The 20,668-nt window shown below is 44.2% G+C and overlaps 1 long non-coding RNA gene across 1 annotated transcript; it reads right to left on the bottom strand.

Moving 5' to 3' along the window:
- Window positions 1-16,822: 16,822 nt before the first annotated feature.
- Window positions 16,823-19,585, bottom strand: LOC135193146 (uncharacterized). The gene is made up of 2 exons (XR_010309107.1): window positions 19,475-19,585; window positions 16,823-17,652 (listed from the first exon to the last, which is right to left on the bottom strand). It is a non-coding gene; the product is annotated as an uncharacterized LOC135193146 (long non-coding RNA).
- Between the last annotated feature and the right edge of the window lie 1,083 nt (window positions 19,586-20,668).

Here is a 20,668-nt window from a genome sequence, read left to right as displayed (position 1 = left end):
CCTGAGTGACTACAATATGTCCTCTTATAAAAGTTCACAAAATCTGGTTTATGTTCCTGACAACTTGACAACAGCCTGTTTGAGGCTGATAATAAATCTTTTCAGCTCTGTGAAAATGGTTCTAGAGCTGGCAGTTACGTGGTGGGACATCTTGTATGTACACCACCTCAAGGCCAGTAACCACGGGAACTCAAAACTAAGAGGCTAGTCTGTTTTGCCTCCATACCAGTTGCTGACTCACAGGTCCCAGGGGAAGTCAAACTATGGCTGGCAGGAAGCAGGGCATGGGTGGGAAGGGATATAGTCATTAGCTTATTCTGCCAACTACCTCACCAGCAAGCAAGAGCAGAGCAGAAACCATTGAGGAGGCTGCTGCTGTTGTCCACAGCTCTGCCACCTCTGCACAGAAACTGCTTTTAAAAACAGTCTCCACTTCAGCAGATTACTGTCACTGTGGATGCACAGTAGCTCTAAGGGTGACTACCAGGTCCACTATCAAGCAAGTCTGAAGCAAGCAGCAGCCTTAGTTGCATTGCACTGATACATTTTCCAAAGCATCCTCTGCCAACACCACTTGAACCAACATACTGTATTAAGAAATGTAACTGAGGAAGAAAGAGCTTGCCTTATGCTGAAAGCAAACCTCTGAACCAGCCATGGGGGGGGGGTTAAGTTAGCTCAGCCACAGAAAATGCTCTCCTCTGGAACTTAAAGGTAGCCTCCTGCTGCCTCAGTTAACATTGGAAAGAGTTACGAGGTGCTAGCAGTCATCCTTCACTTTGGGGCTTGAAATGTGCCCAGTAAGATCATGGAGCAGATCCTCCTGGAGGCATTACTGAGACACGAGAATAGTGAAAAGGCGATTGGGTACAATCAGCATGGCTTCACCTAGGGCAAATCCTGCCTGACAAACCTGGTGGTCACAACATTAACAGATGAGGGATGAGCAACTGATGTCATTTACCTGGACCTTAGCAAAGCCTCTGACACTGTCATACACCACATCATGGTCTCCAAGCTGGTGACACATGGGTTTGATGGATGGACCATGAGATGGATAAAGAACTGGCTTGACGGCTGCACCCAAAGAGTGGGTGTCAATGGGTCCATGGCCAAGTGGAGGCCAATGACAAGTGGAGTCCCTCAGGGATCAGTCCTGGGACCAATCTTGTTCAACATCTTTGTCAGTGACATGGACAGTGGCACTGAGTGCACCCTCAGCAAGTTTGCTGACAACACCAAGCTGTGTGGTGCAGCAGACATGCTGGAGGGAAGGGATGTCATCCAGAGGGACCTGGGCAGGCTGGAGAGGTGGGCACAAGCCAACTTCATGAGATTCAACAAAACCAAGTGCAAGGTTCTGCATCTGAATCGAGGCAATCCCAAGCACAAATACAGGCTGGACAGTGACTGGCTGGAGAGCAACCCTGAGGAGAGAGATTTGGGGGTGCTGATGGATGAGAAGCTCAACATGAGTCAGCAGTGTGCACTTGCAGCCCAGAAAGCAAACCAGATCCTGGACTGCATCAGGAGAAGTGTGGTCAGCAGTTGAGGGAGGTGATTCTCCCCCTCTGCTCCACTCTGGTGAGACCCCACCTGGAGTACTGCATCCAGTTCTGGAGCCCCCATTACAAGAGGGATGTGGAGATGCTGGAGCATGTGCAGAGAAGGGCCACGAGGATGATCAGAGGGCTGCAGCAGCTCTGCTGTGAGGACAGACTGAAAGAGTCGGGGCTGTTCAGTCTGGAGAAGAGGAGGCTCCTGGGTGACCTTATTGTGGCCTTTCACTATCTGAAAGGGGCCTGCAAAACAGCTGGGGAGGGACTTTTTAGGATATCTGGACTAAGGGGAATGGAGCAAAGCTGGAGGTGGGTAGGTTCAGACTGGATATGAGGAGGAAGTTCTTCACCATGAGAGCTGTGAGAGCCTGGAGTGAGTTGCCCAGGGAGGTGGTTGAGGCCCCATGCCTGGAGGTGTTTAAGGCCAGGCTGGATGAGGCTGTGGCCAGCCTGCTCTAGGGTAGGGTGTCCCTGCCCATGGCAGGGAGGTTGGAACTAGATGATCCTTGTGGTCCCTTCCAACCCTGATTGATTCTGTGATTCTATGAGGGGCATCTCAGGCCTGTTTAGTTATGTTTGGAAACCAGATGACAAGAAGACAAGTCCAAACCAGTATGAATCTTTCCAAGAACCTGATTAGGGGTGCATGTTTTTAATCTTGCAGTATTTGTCTACTTGAGAACTGCCCTACGTCGTTCACTGAAGCATTTATTTCATTGACTTTTCTACTTATTGGCTTACTGGCACACTTACTGGCTCCAGGCACATTTTGCAACTAATTAAGACTATTCAATTTAAAGATACTTTCCAAATCAGACTAACACAGGCCTGGAAAAATAATTTCAGTTATGGCAAACAGCAGACAGTGATCACAAGCTCCTTGAAACTTCAGAGAAAGCCAGACATTGTCATTTACTGAACACATTAGGCGAGGAACTGAGTCTCAAACCATCCTACTCCTCCCTGGCAAAAACACATCTCAGTACAGATGGGCTGTTTCAGCCAATGGTGCTGAGGAACGTGAGGTTGAGTGTCAGCGTTGGTAAGGCACCAACTACCCTCTGTTTCACAGAAAATACAAAGCTGCTCTGCCTCCCTCAGCAGCTTTTGAAAACGTGGCATACCTGCCCTGCTCTTCCAACAGTGTTATCATCCACTGCTTTACTGGTGTGAAATGGCTTCACCAGTGAATTCATTGTGAAGTCTCTGGTGAAGTCACTTTTTTGTGTGATTTCATTGTCATCAGAAAAGTGACAAAGGAAAAAAGAATAGAGACCAGGGCTAAAGTGGGCTTGACAAAACCCAAACAAGAGGACTGGCAAAGTGAAACAGAAGCAACCCCCCGAATATTTCTCTTCCTTCCTTCCTCATCCAGATCATCTCCCAGGCAACCAGCAATAGAACAAGGGGACACAGTCTCAAGTTGTGCCAGGGTAGGTATAGGCTGGATATTAGGAAGAAGTTCTTCACAGAGAGAGTGATTTCCCATTGGAATGGGCTGCCCAGGGAGGTGGTGGAGGCACTGTCCCTGGGGGTCTTCAAGAAAAGCCTGGATGAGGCACTTAGTGCCATGGTCTAGTTGATTGGTTAGGGCTGGGTGATAGGTTGGACTGGATTATCTTGGAGGTCTCTTCCAACCTGGTTGATTCTATGATTCTATGATCTCCCCACTCCTCCTGGGGGACAAAGTCATAGATGCAAGCCACATGTTTCCCTCAAAACATCTTTTAACATAACTGCATCAGTGTTACCTGCTGCAGCCTAGGCAAAGAAGGAAGTTCGCCTTCTAGCCAAGAACAGCTGACTCACAAAACAAAAATATTTAGATTTATAATGTCAATACCCTTCTGTGACTATAAATCACTGGAGAGGTGAGAAGTGGAGAACAGACACATGGGACCATTCTAATAGGAATAACCATCAAGAAATAACCTGGACTCTCGGGATATGAATCTGCCATGGAACATAAAAAATTATTCATAGTTTCAGTTCAGCCTTACAGCTGTGCACAGGGTGGGGAAAAAATTGTCTCTGTGTGCTAGTTTGAGCCTAGCTAGAATGTTTTGGTGAGAAGAACTAGATTACAGGCTGTTAAAAGGAAACAGTGGCAATGTCTGCTTCACTCAGGCTTGCTGAGGTGTATGAGAACAAGAATACAAACAGGTAACAGAGTTGCTCTCTGTCTGGTCTTTGGGCTGAACTTCTCTAACCTAACCAGCCGTCTGTGTGACTAATCCGTTTGCTTCCTAACTCCCCTGCTCCCCTGGCCGACCCTCCAAGCTACCTTGAGCATAAGGCAAAGTCTTGGGTAAGGTAGACGGGTGAGAGGAAGGTGGAAGGGAGGTTGAGAGCCCCTCCTGGGGACTCAGGTTTCTGGGAGGGCTGTTGTGTTTCTGTATTACTTTTTAACTTGTGTATTTCTGTATATACTGTAAATATCTGCTTGTATATTGTGCTAAGCTGTAAATATAAAGCTTCATTCAATTTCCAGAGCCGCTGTGTCTAGTCTGGGTGATTTTCCAAAGTGTGGGGGAGGTGAGTAACACCCAAACCATCACACTCTGCAAGAATGTTTCTACAAATATTTGTAATTATGAGTCCTGGAAGGACATTATTTTGTCACATGGTGACCTCCATAAAGAGTACAGTTTATGCTGCATAATCAGTATGACATTTCAAATACCAGGAATTGTTCCTTCCTACCTTATTGTTATTATTATTATTATTAATTATTTTAATCTAGTACTGGTTCCTTCTGAGAAGTCAGATGTGTGTTGCCTTCCAAACCTCAAAAGTGTAAATGATTTGCATTTTCCAAAAGCACTGAAAACTTGGTCTCTGAACTTAAAACAGTTCAGACCAGTGAAACTGTTTTCTCCAAAAAGTTAGAAAAGTCATTATTAGAATTAATTCTTTATGCACATCCTAAACACGGTGGACTGTAATTGAAAGCCTAGACACAATACTCAAAATTAGCATCTTGAACGGTCACAGCAACCTTTCTGGTGTTGAAACAACACCTGCTAGAAAGTCGTCTCTGTGCTCCCTTCACTGAAGTGTTTGCAACACTCATCTCCTGCTAGAAAACAAGCATTTGTAGAAGGAAACAAACTACTCTGTATGCAACTATAAAAACAAACAGGCTACCAGATGTGCTTGCAAAAGCAAGAGCAAACTGCCTTCAGATATCAGCACTTGCAAGACAATCCAACTAAGTAGGCACTGTTAAAAGAAAACCACCCCAACTTAATACCCTGTAAGAACATCAAGGGCTGATTTGAGCTGTGGTACCCTGGGGTGCCCCCCCGTCCCTTTTCCTATCTGGCTGTCAGCACTAGCAGAGCCAGCTACTTGCATCTCACCTCTCCCCCTGCCCCATTTGTGGGTCTCACTCACCAGTTCACCCAGAAGCAAACCCTTGGACGCTGCCGTGTTTAGTTTTTCAGGAAATTAAGTCTGAAGCACATTTTCCTATGCCTTAAAGGGAATGCATATTCCTGACACATCAGCAGGCAGGGAGCCCAGAGGCTGCTACAGAGCATTTATTTATACTCATTTGGAATTTCCTGAGACAGTCCCAGCCCGGCAGCCAGCCTAGCACAGTGCCAGTGGTTTCCTTCACACCACTTCACACACAGTGCGATACCTCCAGTATTCCAAGGGTTAAAGTGCATGCAGTGGACAGCAGGACAAAAGGAACTACCAAATGGTGCACTGAAAAGACACTCATTTTCACCCCTGCTGAAGGAAGACTTAACTCCTAAGAGGGAATTAGAAGTTTAGGTCACTTCTATTCCACTCGCTCTCCATTCCTCCCCAAGCCCTTCACCTCCACCCCTCTCATTTCTCACTCCCACATGTGGATCGAGAGCACAGAAAGGTTCATTGATACAATCTGGGCAAAACAATTACCTCTGTTGTAACCACTACTGCTTGCAATTCTGCCTGTTACATTCAATCTCATTTTGTTTATGCTTCTCAAATGCAACTTGTAATTTAAGGGATAAAAATAAAAACCTTATCCTAAAAGCTACAGACATGAACAGTGTTTTTTTCTAAAATACAGCCAAAACACACAAGATGCCCTTCATACTAATACAAGCACTGTCAAAATGATGCACAACTACTTGATTTTTCCATATTAAATTCTCATGTTTTCATGTAACACCAAGTATTAAGTCAAGTAAGGGCAACTGAGTCAAGATGAAAACCAGTCACTTTGCAGGATGACAAAGAGACCCTCAAAGGCCTCAACTCCTCTCTTCGCTTCTCTTCGCAGTAACAGTTTCTATGGTACAGCCAAACATGGACTTCAAAAGTCAGTGTGCATGGGAACAGGCAAATTTAACAGGGCTAGCAGTCCTAAGACATCACAGGATAACAGGAAAAGTTTTATTACCACGCTTTCCATCCAAGAACAGTTTAAAAGAAAGGAGAAAAAAAAAGTGATATAAATTGTTAAAACAATTCCCAAGATTATTGCAGAATGGAAGGGTTGTGCTTCACACAGAAGTGGGATGTTGTGCTGAAATGACAGGAGAGAGGTCCAGTGCCTTCAGCTAGAAGGCACAAACTTTCAATAGAAGTGTTTCCTTACATATCTAGCACCTTCAGCAATATTTAATATGAAGTCAGAGAAGGGCAACAAAGCTGGTGAGGGGCCTGGAACACAAACCCTATGAGGAGAGGCTGAGGGAGCTGGGGTTGTTCAGCCTGGAGAAGAGGAGGCTCAGGGGGGACCTCATTGCTGTTTACAACTACCTCAAGGGAGTTTGTAGCCAGGTGGGGGTTGGTCTCTTCTTTCAGACAACCAGCAATAGAACAAGGGGACACAGTCTCAAATTGTGCCGGGGAGGTACAGGCTGAATGTTAGGAGGAAGTTCTTGCCTCCATTGGCATTGCCTCCATTGGCATTGGAATGGGCTGCCTAGGGAGGTGGTGGAGTCACCGTCCCTGGGGGTGTTCAAGAAAAGACTGCATGAGGTCTCTTGGTGCCATGATCTAGTTGACTGGCTAGGGCTGGGTGCTAAGTTGGACTGGATGATCTTGGAGATCTCTTCCAACCTGGTTGATTATATCATTCTATGATTCTAATATTTAATATTTACAGACTTTGACTTTTGGACTATAAATTAAGTCAAATTTCCTAGGTAATCTTCCATTTATTTCCTTGAATTACAGGATATTGATGTATACATGATAAAACATGAACCCTCCCAAAAAAGTCGAGAGAATGTCTTGAGATGTAACCAACTTGTTACATGTATGGACCATGAATGTACTGAATTTTAAGCGAACTTGGTTTGATTTGGTCTCTGCTCTCACCACCTCCTCCATAAAGAGGAGCAGTTCTCCATAAAAAAAATCATTTGGGAACAGCTCCTGACTATTCTAGAAGTTTCTCCTAGAAGACTGAAAAACTAAGGCAGCTGAAACCCAACCTATGCTTCCTGTTCATGGAAACAAACCCAACACTTCAGCCCTTGAAACACTGTCTGGCCACCACTTCACTGCCTGTCAAGCCCCATCTTTCAACCATAAGAGTGAGTGACCATCAGGTGAGGACAAGCAGTACACAGCAGTGCTGGGTGTTCCTGCTGGCCATCTCTAGCTCCATGCACAAATAGGAAAGGAAAGGGGAAAGGAAAGGAAAGGGGAAAGGAAAGGAAAGGGGAAAGGAAAGGAAAGGGGAAAGGAAAGGAAAGGGGAAAGGAAAGGAAAGGGGAAAGGAAAGGAAAGGGGAAAGGAAAGGGGAAAGGAAAGGAAAGGGGAAAGGAAAGGAAAGGGGAAAGGAAAGGAAAGGGGAAAGGAAAGGAAAGGGGAAAGGAAAGGAAAGGGGAAAGGAAAGGAAAGGAAAGGGGAAAGGAAAGGAAAGGAAAGGAAAGGAAAGGAAAGGAAAGGAAAGGAAAGGAAAGGAAAGGAAAGGAAAGGAAAGGAAAGGAAAGGAAAGGAAAGGAAAGGAAAGGAAAGGAAAGGAAAGGAAAGGAAAGGAAAGGAAAGGAAAGGAAAGGAAAGGAAAGGAAAGGAAAGGAAAGGAAAGGAAAGGAAAGGAAAGGAAAGGAAAGGAAAGGAAAGGAAAGGAAAGGAAAGGAAAGGAAAGGAAAGGAAAGGAAAGGAAAGGAAAGGAAAGGAAAGGAAAGGAAAGGAAAGGAAAGGAAAGGAAAGGAAAGGAAAGGAAAGGAAAGGAAAGGAAAGGAAAGGAAAGGAAAGGAAAGGAAAGGAAAGGAAAGGAAAGGAAAGGAAAGGAAAGGAAAGGAAAGGAAAGGAAAGGAAAGGAAAGGAAAGGAAAGGAAAGGAAAGGAAAGGAAAGGAAAGGAAAGGAAAGGAAAGGAAAGGAAAGGAAAGGGGAGAGGGGAAAGGGGAAAGGGGAAAGGGGAGAGGGGAAAGGGGAAAGGGGAAAGGAAAGGGGAAAGGAAAGGGGAAAGGAAAGGGGAAAGGAAAGGGGAAAGGAAAGGGGAAAGGAAAGGGGAAAGGAAAGGGGAAAGGAAAGGGGAAAGGAAAGGGGAAAGGAAAGGGGAAAGGAAAGGGGAAAGGAAAGGGGAAAGGAAAGGGGAAAGGAAAGGGGAAAGGAAAGGGGAAAGGAAAGGGGAAAGGAAAGGGGAAAGGGGAAAGGAAAGGAAAGGGGAAAGGAAAGGAAAGGGGAAAGGAAAGGAAAGGGGAAAGGAAAGGAAAGGGGAAAGGAAAGGGGAAAGGAAAGGAAAGGGGAAAGGAAAGGAAAGGGGAAAGGAAAGGAAAGGGGAAAGGAAAGGAAAGGGGAAAGGAAAGGAAAGGGGAAAGGAAAGGAAAGGGGAAAGGAAAGGAAAGGGGAAAGGAAAGGAAAGGGGAAAGGAAAGGAAAGGGGAAAGGAAAGGAAAGGGGAAAGGAAAGGGGAAAGGAAAGGGGAAAGGAAAGGGGAAAGGAAAGGGGAAAGGAAAGGAAAGGGGAAAGGAAAGGAAAGGAAAGGAAAGGAAAGGAAAGGAAAGGAAAGGAAAGGAAAGGAAAGGAAAGGAAAGGAAAGGAAAGGAAAGGGGAAAGGGGAAAGGGGAAAGGGGAAAGGGGAAAGGGGAAAGGGGAAAGGGGAAAGGGGAAAGGGGAAAGGGGAAAGGGGAAAGGGGAAAGGGGAAAGGGGAAAGGGGAAAGGGGAAAGGGGAAAGGGGAAAGGGGAAAGGGGAAAGGGGAAAGGGGAAAGGGGAAAGGGGAAAGGGGAAAGGGGAAAGGGGAAAGGGGAAAGGGGAAGGGAGAATATAGGAGAGTAGAAGGTGTGGACAAAACATCCCTCCAGAGTTAGGATCCTGCTCAGAGGAAAAAAATATTTAAAAACCCTCAGACATTGCATGATTTCATTTTTCTAAAAAAAGGCAGTATGATATCCTGTTTAGAGAAGAACAGATTTTAGCAGCTGTCTCCACAAGCACCATCTGTTTGTCATTACTCCATGTTTTCAAGGGCTTGACATCTGAATGAGCATTGAGTCCGCACTGCACCTTCAGTGGACTCTTCTTAAAGCTCAGTCAATCAAGTAAGCTGAGAAAGACCTGCCATGAGTGCAAGCAACAACCTGTAACATGTATCAGAGCTTTGTCCCTTGTCTGGCAAGTCCAGTATGGTGCTGCATGTCTGGGTTGGCACCAGTAAAACTTAAAGGCAAAGAGCACACGTGTATTTATTCTGTGGCCTTTGAGACCATTACGGTGCCAAACAAATTAATTCAGCTACTGTTTACAACAGAAACAAATGGGAGGTCAGAGCACAGCTCCCCAGTGACCAGAAGACCTGATTTGGTTTGCAGCAGAGTGAATGTAAGATTTGGTATGCTGGCAGCCATCCAGATGGTAAATTCTTATCTAAAGAGCAGGTTACATCACTCCTGTTGAAATCAGAAGGCAGAGGAGGCACAACGAATCTGTGAAAGACAATGGATGAAACACAGGTCTTTAAAACATGTCTCCAACAGGTGTTTTCCTCAGCTGTGGAGTGGCTTTGCTTACAAAGAATGAAATAAGCTGCCCAACTACTTTGCTGTGATCCAGGGGGACACGGAGTTTGGCCTGACCCACCACTGCCAGGTTAATGTTCCTATCCCCAAGAATGCAGTTGTTGGGATTTGGGTAAAGGTTGGATACAGGTTCTTCTCTGCTTCTTTTGGTGGTTTGATTTTTCTTTTGGGGGGGGAGGTGGTGTGGAAAGTGAGTTAGAGTTTTTCTGCTTTTGGGTTTTTTTCCTACACAGTTTTTCAGAATTTGGCAGTTGGCTTCCATAGAGTGATTTCAAACCTGCAAGCCATTTAGGTCAAACCTGAAACTTTTCTGTCCAGCTTCTTCCCCCTAGCAGATAACTCTGGAAGAGCATAACAAGAAAGCAAACATAAAGCAACATTTCTCCTGTAAGTGTCCAGAAACCTGCAGCCCAGAGATATCCTGAGCCAAGGATGGTCACGGTATCAAATGTACATTTTCAGGGAATCCGGGACACATTCCATTATTGTGCTCAAAATATCAATACTGCAGCTGATGTAAGGAGATCTATGAGTGAAGTGCTTGGAGATACCATTATGGACGATTAATCTGACCCAACACACAAAACCTCTGTATGAGAGATATTGCATGGCACAATTGGTAGTTCCCTTACTAGTTAGCATCTACCCAGAGAGAAGATGCAACTTGAAAATGCACCCTGTATCAGTAAGTGTCCACCTGGTTGAGTTTCACACAAAAGAAACTTGAGCTACTTGGCATTTTGTGTGTCATCAGACAACACATGACCTCTACTGCTCTCTCAACAGGACTGCTTGGGAAAGCTTATGGTAAGAAGTCTTGCTGGAGTGAGTAGATCATTCAAGTCTTCAGATTTGGTGAAAGATGGAAACACATGCCCAGGCTTCTTACACTATATGTAAGGATGCAAACTGGAGGTGTCAGCTCCTGCCAGCATGGGAGGGATCTCATGTCCTTCAGTCGTCACCCCCTACGTCTCCAGCTGAGCAAAGAGAGGGGGTGCAGGAAGGAACTCACAGCCTTGCCAGGGAAACTACACAGGCTATGACTTTAGGCACCTCTTTCCAATTTGAATCAAGAGTTTTCAATCACTGGTAACAACCTAGTAAATACTAGCAACAACCACTAATGCAGGAATACTACACTTTCACCCACAATAACATACTGAGTAAGCAAAAGTCTGAATTAAGGAAAAGTGCCACACAAGCTAGTGTAACAGCTGCTGAGTTTCACAAATGTTTTCTTTTTATTGTTAGATCTTCTGCAGCCCATACAACAGTGCTCCAGGCAGAGGGACTGGTTGTGAAGAGAGGGTAGAGAGGAGGCTAGGAGTATGTCAACAAATATGCCTGTAAGCAATAAGAGTCTGCTCCGGACCAGGGATGCTTGTTTTACATGGAAGGACAATCTGTTCCAAATTACCAGTTAATTTGATCCTCACTCTAATCTGACCAAACCTTCAAATGCAGCTATTAAAAATGTTTCTGCCTCCTCCCTCCATCCCAATCTCTCCTACTTTCTACTAAACACTGAAGGGCAATACAAAAATGCTACAGACAGAGCCTATACACTGAAGGAAAACAACATATTCTCTTTAAGAAAAAAACAAACAGGAACATCTTAAAAAGAGATATTTATAGAAACCACTCATTATTACACTGTGAGATACTAGGGAGGAGAAACTGAGCAAGAAAAAGGGGTAGGCAAAGACAGGGTATGCATCACATAACCTATTTCTGCAAGGAAAAAGTCTTTCAAGTGAGGAAAGATGGACTGGAAGTATGAAAGAATATGATCAGACCTCACACTCACCTACCTTTTGTGAGCACTTAGTTTTATGTATGTCTGTGTCTGAAGAGTCAGGTGAAGAAAATTCTTGGGAGACTATACTTAACATATACTCTTGAAGACTTTTAAAGAGTTACAGAGATGGGGACAGGGGCGATCCCTATTTGGACCCAGTTGGTCTGCTAGCACACACACACACACACACACCCCACGCAAGCTGCAAAAAGGTCAACCATTGCTTTCTGCCAATATGTTAAGTGCAACATCCGGGTGAAACTGGAGGAGGGAATGTGAGAAAGAAACAGGAGCCTTGGGCACATTTCTGTCCCACTGCTTGGAGCTGGTTACATGGGGACATGCTGGCAGCAATCTGTAGTCCGCTACCACGGGGAGTTGTGTTTCCAGAGGAAGGAAATGGGAATACAGTGGAAATGCCAACGTGGGCAGCCTGATCAGCCCCTAAAACTGCTATGAAAACACGATATGGAAAGGGCTGCCTTTCTGTCATCTCTGACAAAGCTTTACAAGTGGTGTGAAATAGAAGAAGAAGAGAGGTGGCCATTACAAGAAGTTTCCCAAGAACTTCTGCTCCAGCACTAACCTTTTTGCAAGGAACATGTCTCAATGCAGGCACTCAGCATTCATGAACAGATGAAACCCAGCTATAATCAGGCTATTTCCATCCAAGACATTTCCCTAAGGGATTGCTTCCTTTAAAGGCAACAAAATCTCTTCTCACAGAGAGGAGATTCTTCTGCATTATTCATAAACTCCCTTCTGCAGAAACATCTGTGATGGGAGTGCTGAATACTGTGGAATAGTTTTGGAGAAAAACACACTCTTTTGGGTTAAATGGCTACAATGCTAAGTTGTTGTATCTTCACAGTAGGGGTAAGGAAGAAGATGCAGGGAGAATTATTTTCTTAAGTCTAGAAACATTTATTCTTAGTGTTTTACCTGTGGCACATGCCTGCCCCAGACTGGTGCTTGCCCCTTACCTACCCCCATAGACTGCTCCTCCACACAGTCACTTTCAATCTGACCAGCACCAGATCAGTGCAAATCAGAGGCCTTTATCACTGCAACTGTCACCAGTCCGGTGAGGCTGTAGGGTAGCATTAGGGGCAAGGCATGACTGTTTAGTTGCTGAAGCATTTTTGGCTTTGAATTACAAGATCACCACTCTTAGCCGCCTTTGAGGGTGTAGAGGGCATGTATTTCCACAGGGAGCAGCAGCAGGCCATGTGAGGAGGTCTGAGTGCTGCCCATGCAAGTGCATCTCAAAAGCTCAGAAAGGAAAACATGTATTACTACATGAGCAAGACTACTTCAGAGAAGAAAGAGCACATTCCTCTGTATAGGTGAGATGCAAGACACTTCTGGGCAGCTGCAGAAAATAATTCAGAACAAGACACAACTGCAGTAATCTCCAAACCAAAGACAAGCCTGTTATCTGTGTTTCATTTCTCACGGCACTTTGTCCTTCTGCAGAGCATCTACAGAACATATGGCTTTGTGTCTGGGGCCATCTGCTTCCCACCACATTCAAGTTCCATTTCTAAGGACTGGAATGTCCAGGCCAGACTTCTGTGTTTTCCCTATGACACTGTATTTGCCATATTCTTTCTAACTTTGTCCTGCCCTTTCCCTTTTCAGCAGACTCCAAAAGCAAGCCAGAAGGGCAATCCTGAGGTAACAAGTCCTATGTAAATGAAGATGCATGATCCCTGATCCTCCGTGGTCTCATAAAGGACCTTTACACTGAGCAAATACAAATCAGTGCATTTTCAAGCTTTCTGTTGGAGCAGCAAATGCACTCCTGGATTACACACATCATCTAGAAATTGCAACAGAAACAAGTACTAACTTAAGTAGAAAATTCATATTGGCTGTGAGATCATGTGCTCCATCTCCAGCGATCTGTCCTTATGGAAGATAGAATCATAGAATCAACCAGGTTGGAAGAGACCTCCAAGATCATCCAGTCCAACCTATCACCCTGCCCTATCCAATCAACTAGACCATGGCACTAAGTGCCTCATCCAGGCTTTTCTTGAAGACCCCCAGGGACGGTGCCTCCACCACCTCCCTGGGCAGCCCATTCCAATGCCAATCACTCTCTCTGTGAAGAACTTCTTCCTAATATCCAGCCTATACCTACCCTGGCACAACTTGAGACTGTGTCCCCTTGTTCTATTGCTGGTTACCTGGGAGAAGAGGCCACCCCCCACCTGGCTACAATGTCCCTTCAGGTAGTTGTAGACAGTAATAAGATCACCCCTGAGCCTCCTCTTCTCCAGGCTAAACAGGCCCAGCTCCCTCAGCCTATCCTCATAGGATTTGTGCTCCAGGCCCCTCATCAGCTTTGTTGCCCTTCTATGGACATGTTCTAGCACCTCAACATCCTTCTTGAACTGAGGGGCCCAGAACTGGACACAGTACTCAAGGTGTGGTCTGACCAGTGCTGAGTATAGGGGAAGAATAACCTCCCTTGTCCAAGATCTGGTACCAGTGAGTGTGCTACAGCACAATGATGGAAATTTTGATACACCTTATGATAGAACTGATGTGAAATCACTGGAGGCTCACTGATCTTTCACTCCAGATTTCAGGGTCCCACCCTAGCTTGTTTTTAAATATGGGGCACCACCAGAGTGACTCACTAGATCACTTGTGGGTGAGGCAGAAGCAGTGACAGCCCTGCATGCTGCCTGCCCAACCAGAAAGCACAAAACTACACAGCAGTTCATCAGACTGCCCCAATGGCAAGTCTCCCACCAGATGCCAAAGTACACCCTTGGCATACACCTGTCCCAGCTAACTGATGGTTATCAGATGAAGGCCTGGAGCAAGGAGCATGGTAGGCGAGCAAGCCCAGGCTTAAACAGGCTGTCATCACACAGCCCTGACTTGGCCAAATTACCCTTGCTTGCATGGTTGATTTCATAAAAATACAAATTCACCTGAACCCTTTGTCTTTGCATCTGCTAGGATAAGAAAACTCACTGCATTTAAAGCTGCTAAGCTGAGAGCTTGGGATGTCACCATGATGATACACTGGTGACACCTACCTTGCAGGAAAGCAGCAGAGAGTGGCTGTCACCTGGGGTCTTGTGGCAGGCACCTGCAATACTCAGAAGTAAAGGCTGTATCAGACTGACTAGTACCTAGCAACCAAACACGTCCAATTGCTAGCTTGTCCAAGTCTGTAAGTTCTCATTTATTGTCTGAGGGTCTGTAATGAAAACTGCTGGATATTCTGCTAAAATTAGGAATAGTGGTTATGTTCTGGCACACAGCACTTTCTTAGATTACACTTCAGGTCATTAGGCTGGAAATCATGTAAAACTCCATGCATATTGTCTAACATTAGAAGAATCAGGAAAGACTGTAACTCAAATAAGCCAGTAACGAAAAGTTTCTACAGTAAGAGTTGTTAAAAATCTCTGCAGAATATGTGCATGATAAAAACATTTGCTCTAAGGAAATGCATGTTTTATTTATTTGCTTCACTGAAAAAAAAAAAGGAGTTAATAACCCAACAAGAGTTTTCATGCTACTTTAAGACAGTTGCTTAAGTATTTATATATCAGCAGATGGAAAATACATTTATTAAACATTTGGCCTTTGACTCACGCTGATATTAATATCTCAAACAACCTTAATTCAGGCAACAGCCTCTTCTTATGGTCCTATTCTCTGATTAAACTGGTACATAGCTATAATTTCACTAAAGAGTCAAGAAAACTGCTCAGACACAAAGAAAAATCTAACCAGATGCCCAGGGGGTGCTGTAGAGTCACTATGCACAGATAAAATAACCAAAGGGTCACTAGGCTGTTACAGGGGGTACAGCACTCCAACAGTTCTGTGTTACCATCAAACCACCCACCACCGCCTCAAGCCCCTGGCACATTCTCCATAGCAGAGATGGATGCCTAAGTCTATTGAGGGTGATATCTCCCCATGCCAAGAGCTCCAAAAGGAAAGAAGTAAACTGGGAACAAACACTTGGTGCCTGCAGGCTAGCTAGTACAAGCAGCAGTTCCTTGGTTTAGAGGTGTAAAGAGGAGACCAACAGTAGAAACCAGAGTGACCTGCTAGAATGCCACTGCATTAAGAGCTGTGTAGGAATCTAATGCAGGAGGTAAAGCCTATAGCAGAGAGGAAACACACAGGGAAACAGTTTGAGTGAATCCATGTAGAAGGCAGTGCTCCTGTAAGTAGAGCATGTTCAAAGTAGAATGGGAAGGCATGAAAACACAAATTCTTAAACAAAAGCATGGGGGAACGTGTAGACAGAAGGGGGGAAAGAGAGAGGATCAGGGAAATCTCGGACACCACATACAGAAGACAGCAAAGTCACAGCAATGTAAGAAGGGGGTTGTTCAACAGCCTCACTGTACTGACCTGTGCAGCCTGTCCTGTTTAGGAAAACTGGAAAATCTTTTCTTCCATTAAAAAGTCTTTTTTATGCCCTTCCTATAGAGATAACTAACAATTCTGTGGTCCCTAAGCAAGATGGGCTTAGGGAGGTAAAATAAACCAGGTATTTTCTTTAGAGTTAGAAACAGAGGGTTTAATCTTTATCTTTTTTTTTTTTTTTAATCAGTGTCCTGTTTCCTTTGTTGTTTCCTTATTTTCTGCATCAGAATCAATGGAATTAAACTGAAACTTGACACCATGCAGTGCCTTTCAGAATGCATGCTTTGGGAAGACAATTTCAACAAATCAGCTATTAGTGAAAGAAATGAAAATCCAGTCAGAAGTATTTCCAGACTGCCCAGTCAGTTTTAGGCTGGTGCATGCCATGGCTTTTTTGCACCTGACTGGAGGACCTTTCTACAGATAACATTACAAAAACATTTGCAGAGCTTCATTAAATAGATGATTTATGCACCAGTCCTAGCCAGCACAGAAGCTAACAATTACTGGAAGTTTCACCCAGTGGTTAATGGAGACATTAATACTATTTAGAAAAACAGGCACCTCACAATTTTTTTTTTCCTTGAACTATGCAAAGAGAAATTAATTTGTATCATACTCCAAACCAACCTCAGCCTTCCAATAACTCCCCACAGACACAGGATATTCCCCAGCTCCTGCTGCAGCTCCAGAGCATGACATGCTCTGGACTTCCACTACACTCCTTACCTTGCTGAATTTACCAAACTGAGCAGCAAGCTCACATGCCACCAGGGCAGACATGGAAGCAGCAATCAGTTGTGACCACCCAGCACTCGACTGATAAAAAGAAATCTTTTCTGCAAGCATTTTTCTTGTTACCACTAGTGTCAGAGGGATTTCAGTTGTTTTCAGAGCAGATGGCACAATTTGACAGAGCCTAGTTCAAAAACCAGTAGCAGGTCTCTAAATCAGCTTCCAAAATGTATAAAGATGAACAAACAAGTTTGCAGCTCATGGAAATACAGTTCACTGCCAGACCTCTGTGCAATGAAACCAGGAACAGTAATAAAACTTTAAGTCAGCAGCAAACAAAACTGAAGTCTGTTATTTATTTGCCACATTTACAGTCCATGTCTTTACGGAGGTATGCAAGAGGCAGAGAAAATTTATGATAGGTGTTATCATGACAAAGTCTTTACTTGCTCTGTAGCTTATCTGCCATACAAACTCACTGAGAATAGTTACAGCAAATGTACTTCCCATAAACATCCTTTAAAATATATCTCTATACAAACACAAAACAGCTTGATACATTCCTGGAAACAAATTCTAAATTCAAGCATTCCTCCACAGATTTTATCTGCAGCAGCAGCAGTCCATATAGGCTTGTCTACTGAAAATATTTACCAAAATGGCACATAGGCATAATCATTTAACAGTGCAAGTACTCACATTTTCGAGTTAAGCAAAGCAAACCACTGCTCCTTTAGTCATCTCGTATTTGAACGCAGCTGAGTATGTGGTCAAGCTTGCCAAAATATTCAAGTAACATAAATACAGCTTAGTAATCCCTAACAAGTCTTTCTAGTTCTTTTCCTGTTGCTGATTGATTCAGAGGGTGCAGAAAACACCACCCCTGAAGTTTGCCTTTCCACTCTTAGAGTTCCATGCAATTAAGAAACTTGCTTCAATACCTCCAACGCCCAAATCAGTTCCTGCTCATCCAAAGGCATTCTTTCCCAAGAAGCATAGCAGGATAAAAAAAATCAAAAAAAAGAAAAAGAAATAAAAAGAAATCACAGGTATTTGCAGCTCAGTGTTCTGTCCATTAAGAACTGCTGAGGATTTGGAGACACAGGCATACACAGCTGCATGTTAGAACGCCGGCCTCAAGGGTTTGCAAAGCCAACAAGTCCTGACAGTCTCTGCAAAATGTTGTCCAATTTAGTTTTGAATTAAATGCTTGCAATTCATTGTAGTATCTTTCTACAAATACAGGAATAAACAGCTTCTACCCTGCAAGAAGCCTTGTTTGCATAACAATCCTGACACTAAAAACTTCGTCTTGCATTAACACATTCCCAGTGTACGCATTTAGCTCCTTTTAGACTCACACATCAGCCTATCAACTTTTTCATTAGACAATTCTACTGCAGGGGAGGAGAAAAATCAGTAAACCCATCAGTAACACTCGATGCACAATTTTTCTTTCTTTCTAAGCAGAGGGAATTGTTCTGCATGACTTAAGTTAAAAGCATATTACTAAAAAAAGTTGAGTTACATGAGTGGTTTAGGCAGTAAACAGCTACAGTTAAAGCACAGCAGAGGTTTTGAAATCCACTTTCTGAAAAGAATTGCAAAAGGATGTAATTTCTCTCTCAGAGAGTATTTCTAGTTGCATAAAAACAGGGGCTGCAGGGACAAGAGAAAATATCCTTTTTCAGTGGTTTCAGGATTTAACAGCATTTATCAATTTAACCTTAAACCACCAACAAGATAATGGCAACTCCAGTGTCTTCACTTACCTTTAAAAATACTTCTTGTTTTGCATAAATTGCAGATGATGACACTCCATAGTTCTACTTTTCTGCACACAAAATGTTTTAATCCTATTCACTAGCTAGAACAATTCCACAGTAAACGCAGCTATTTGTTTCCATACCAGAATATACTTTCAAAGGAGGCCAAAATTCCACCAGATAAGCCAGTTCTCAATTCAGTATATGTAAATCATGATCTAGCAAGCAGAATTTGAACACAAGTCCATGAGCCAGTGGAGAAAATAAAAGGCTGGAATTTCTATTTACATGGAATACAAAAAAGATATTCAGTGATCCTTCCCAGGATATTCAAAGTGCTGCCAGCCACCTCAGCCTTCATTTACAAAGCCACTTCCCATCATACCTACGTCAGGAGCACCGAAAAAGCTCCTGCCATGCTCTTGAAATTTTCCATATAATCTCACTGTAGCAGCCTCAGTTTTAGTGGGCTAAAGCTATGTTTGTGTGGTGATTAGGAGAATGGGAAAATATTGACACAACCTCAGGAAGAACTCCATGCTGTGCTGTTATCAGTAGTTCTGCAATCTCTGCCCCCTCCTGACCTGTCAGTCCTCCTCAGCAACCTTTAAACACTCCAAGCAATGTGTTTCAAAGAGTATCACCTAACTAAAATAGACATCTTGAGACGTCTTCTTTCCCCCCCACTCCCATCACAAAAGAAATGAAATTAACTGAACACCTCCTCTTAATGTTGTTTGAGAAATTCCTTTATATTTTGCTGAGAAGCAGCAAACAAAAATCAGCCTGACTTAGGAAGAGTGACCAGGAAGGGCTGGAGATTTGATGTGCAAGACCTGTTTAATTACAGGCACTGGATAACAACCAATCACATGACTTTTTGCAGAAAACCCTTAGGCCTCTCAGAGTCTGCTGTAAGCCAGGGATAGGTCCTTGAAAGCAGAGAGTGCTCATGCTGAATGACTGAGTGCCAGCCCTTACATCTTTGCAAACAACTTTCCATGCTTTAAATGTCTGAAAGATTTTCAGGGCTGGGGGTGGGGGAGAGGGTCAGATGGACAGACACAGACAGATAGGCTCTGATATACCAGGAAATTTGTTTTCAGTATTTAGTTTTAGCTGCTGCTGCTTCCCTTTTCTGCTACTTTCACAATATAAGAGGGGGAGGGTGAGGGGGAAGTGTAAAAAAGAAGAATCCAAAGGCAGAAAAGCATTCCTACTTAGTTACCTGTAGCACTGCCATTAGTATTTGCTGGATAGGCCATGTTTGTTCAGTGACACATCCAGAGCTAGGCTGTTAGGTGTCATGCAAATGCCATGCATCAAGTCCAACCAGACATGCAACCTGGAAGAGAAAAGAAAAAGGCAGTTAGAAACTTACAATTTTAAGAAGTTAGGTACATTACACAGTAGACATTTTTGGGTGTTTAAAGTCTCATCTTCACCATAGCAGTAATTTAAATTCCTCTTAACCATCATCCTAGTGATCACAAAACTCACAGCTGTCCTGGCATCGGCAGCTGGACTGCGGCTCTTTGACAGCCTACAAGGAGGACCACTGTGTCACACCAAGAGGACGTAAGAACATCCTCAACGAGGAGGTAAACAGCTGAATTTGCAGCTGATCCCAGGTTTTACTGAAGTTTGCCCTTGGCCTTCCTCGTACCACAGCTGCTTCCTCACATTTCCTAGCACTTACATAACATGTTAGGCTACCCAACGGTTTGGCCTAGACAGGGCTAGAGGGTGAAGAATACCTACAGAAGAGTAGAAGACCAATTGCAATTTCTGAAGCCAAAGGAAGGGAGGGCAGAAGGACCCCACTGCAGATTCAGCCAAAGCAAGCATGGGCATCCCCACCACTGCCTGACAAACACAGTGGCCCAAACTGCTGCATGGAAGGCTGTAGGGTGGGGGATATGGACCCCAGCTGGTTTGGTACATGGTCTCCTTGCAGGTTCCAGCCACGACAGGTTTCCTAGTGCGAGGTTTGCGTTCAACCCACATGTGGCAGATTCAACTGAGAAACACTGCTTGCCTGAGGCTCAGGCTGTGGGTACAGAAAAAGGGTGCTGTTGCCTTGGGTGGGTGGCTCCCAAGCAGAAGCCAAGTGAGAGGCAGAAGCAAACCAGCAGCAGTTTTGTGGCTTAGCTGACTGATATCTGGCTCTGCAATGAGGCTATTGTGCCTTCTTCCCTGCCCACCACAGATAGCCTGATCACAGCCCTCATATCAATTGATTTGACTCATCTGTGTAGAGTTGCCTCCTCTTGGCTCTGCTTCAAGTTTTGTACAATCCAAACAGCATTTTATTTTGTTGACTCAGATAGGTGGAGCTTAGGTGTATGAAGAACACCTTGCTTTGGCAACCCCAGCCTGACTTAGGCTAACAGGTCCTCATCAAACCAGTCACATTTTTCCA

This window comes from Pogoniulus pusillus, chromosome Z, assembly GCF_015220805.1.
Source record: "Pogoniulus pusillus isolate bPogPus1 chromosome Z, bPogPus1.pri, whole genome shotgun sequence".
Classification (NCBI taxonomy): domain Eukaryota; kingdom Metazoa; phylum Chordata; class Aves; order Piciformes; family Lybiidae; genus Pogoniulus; species Pogoniulus pusillus.
The sequence above is the reverse complement of the archived record's forward strand: the minus strand, read 5'-3'. Positions and strand labels throughout refer to the sequence as shown.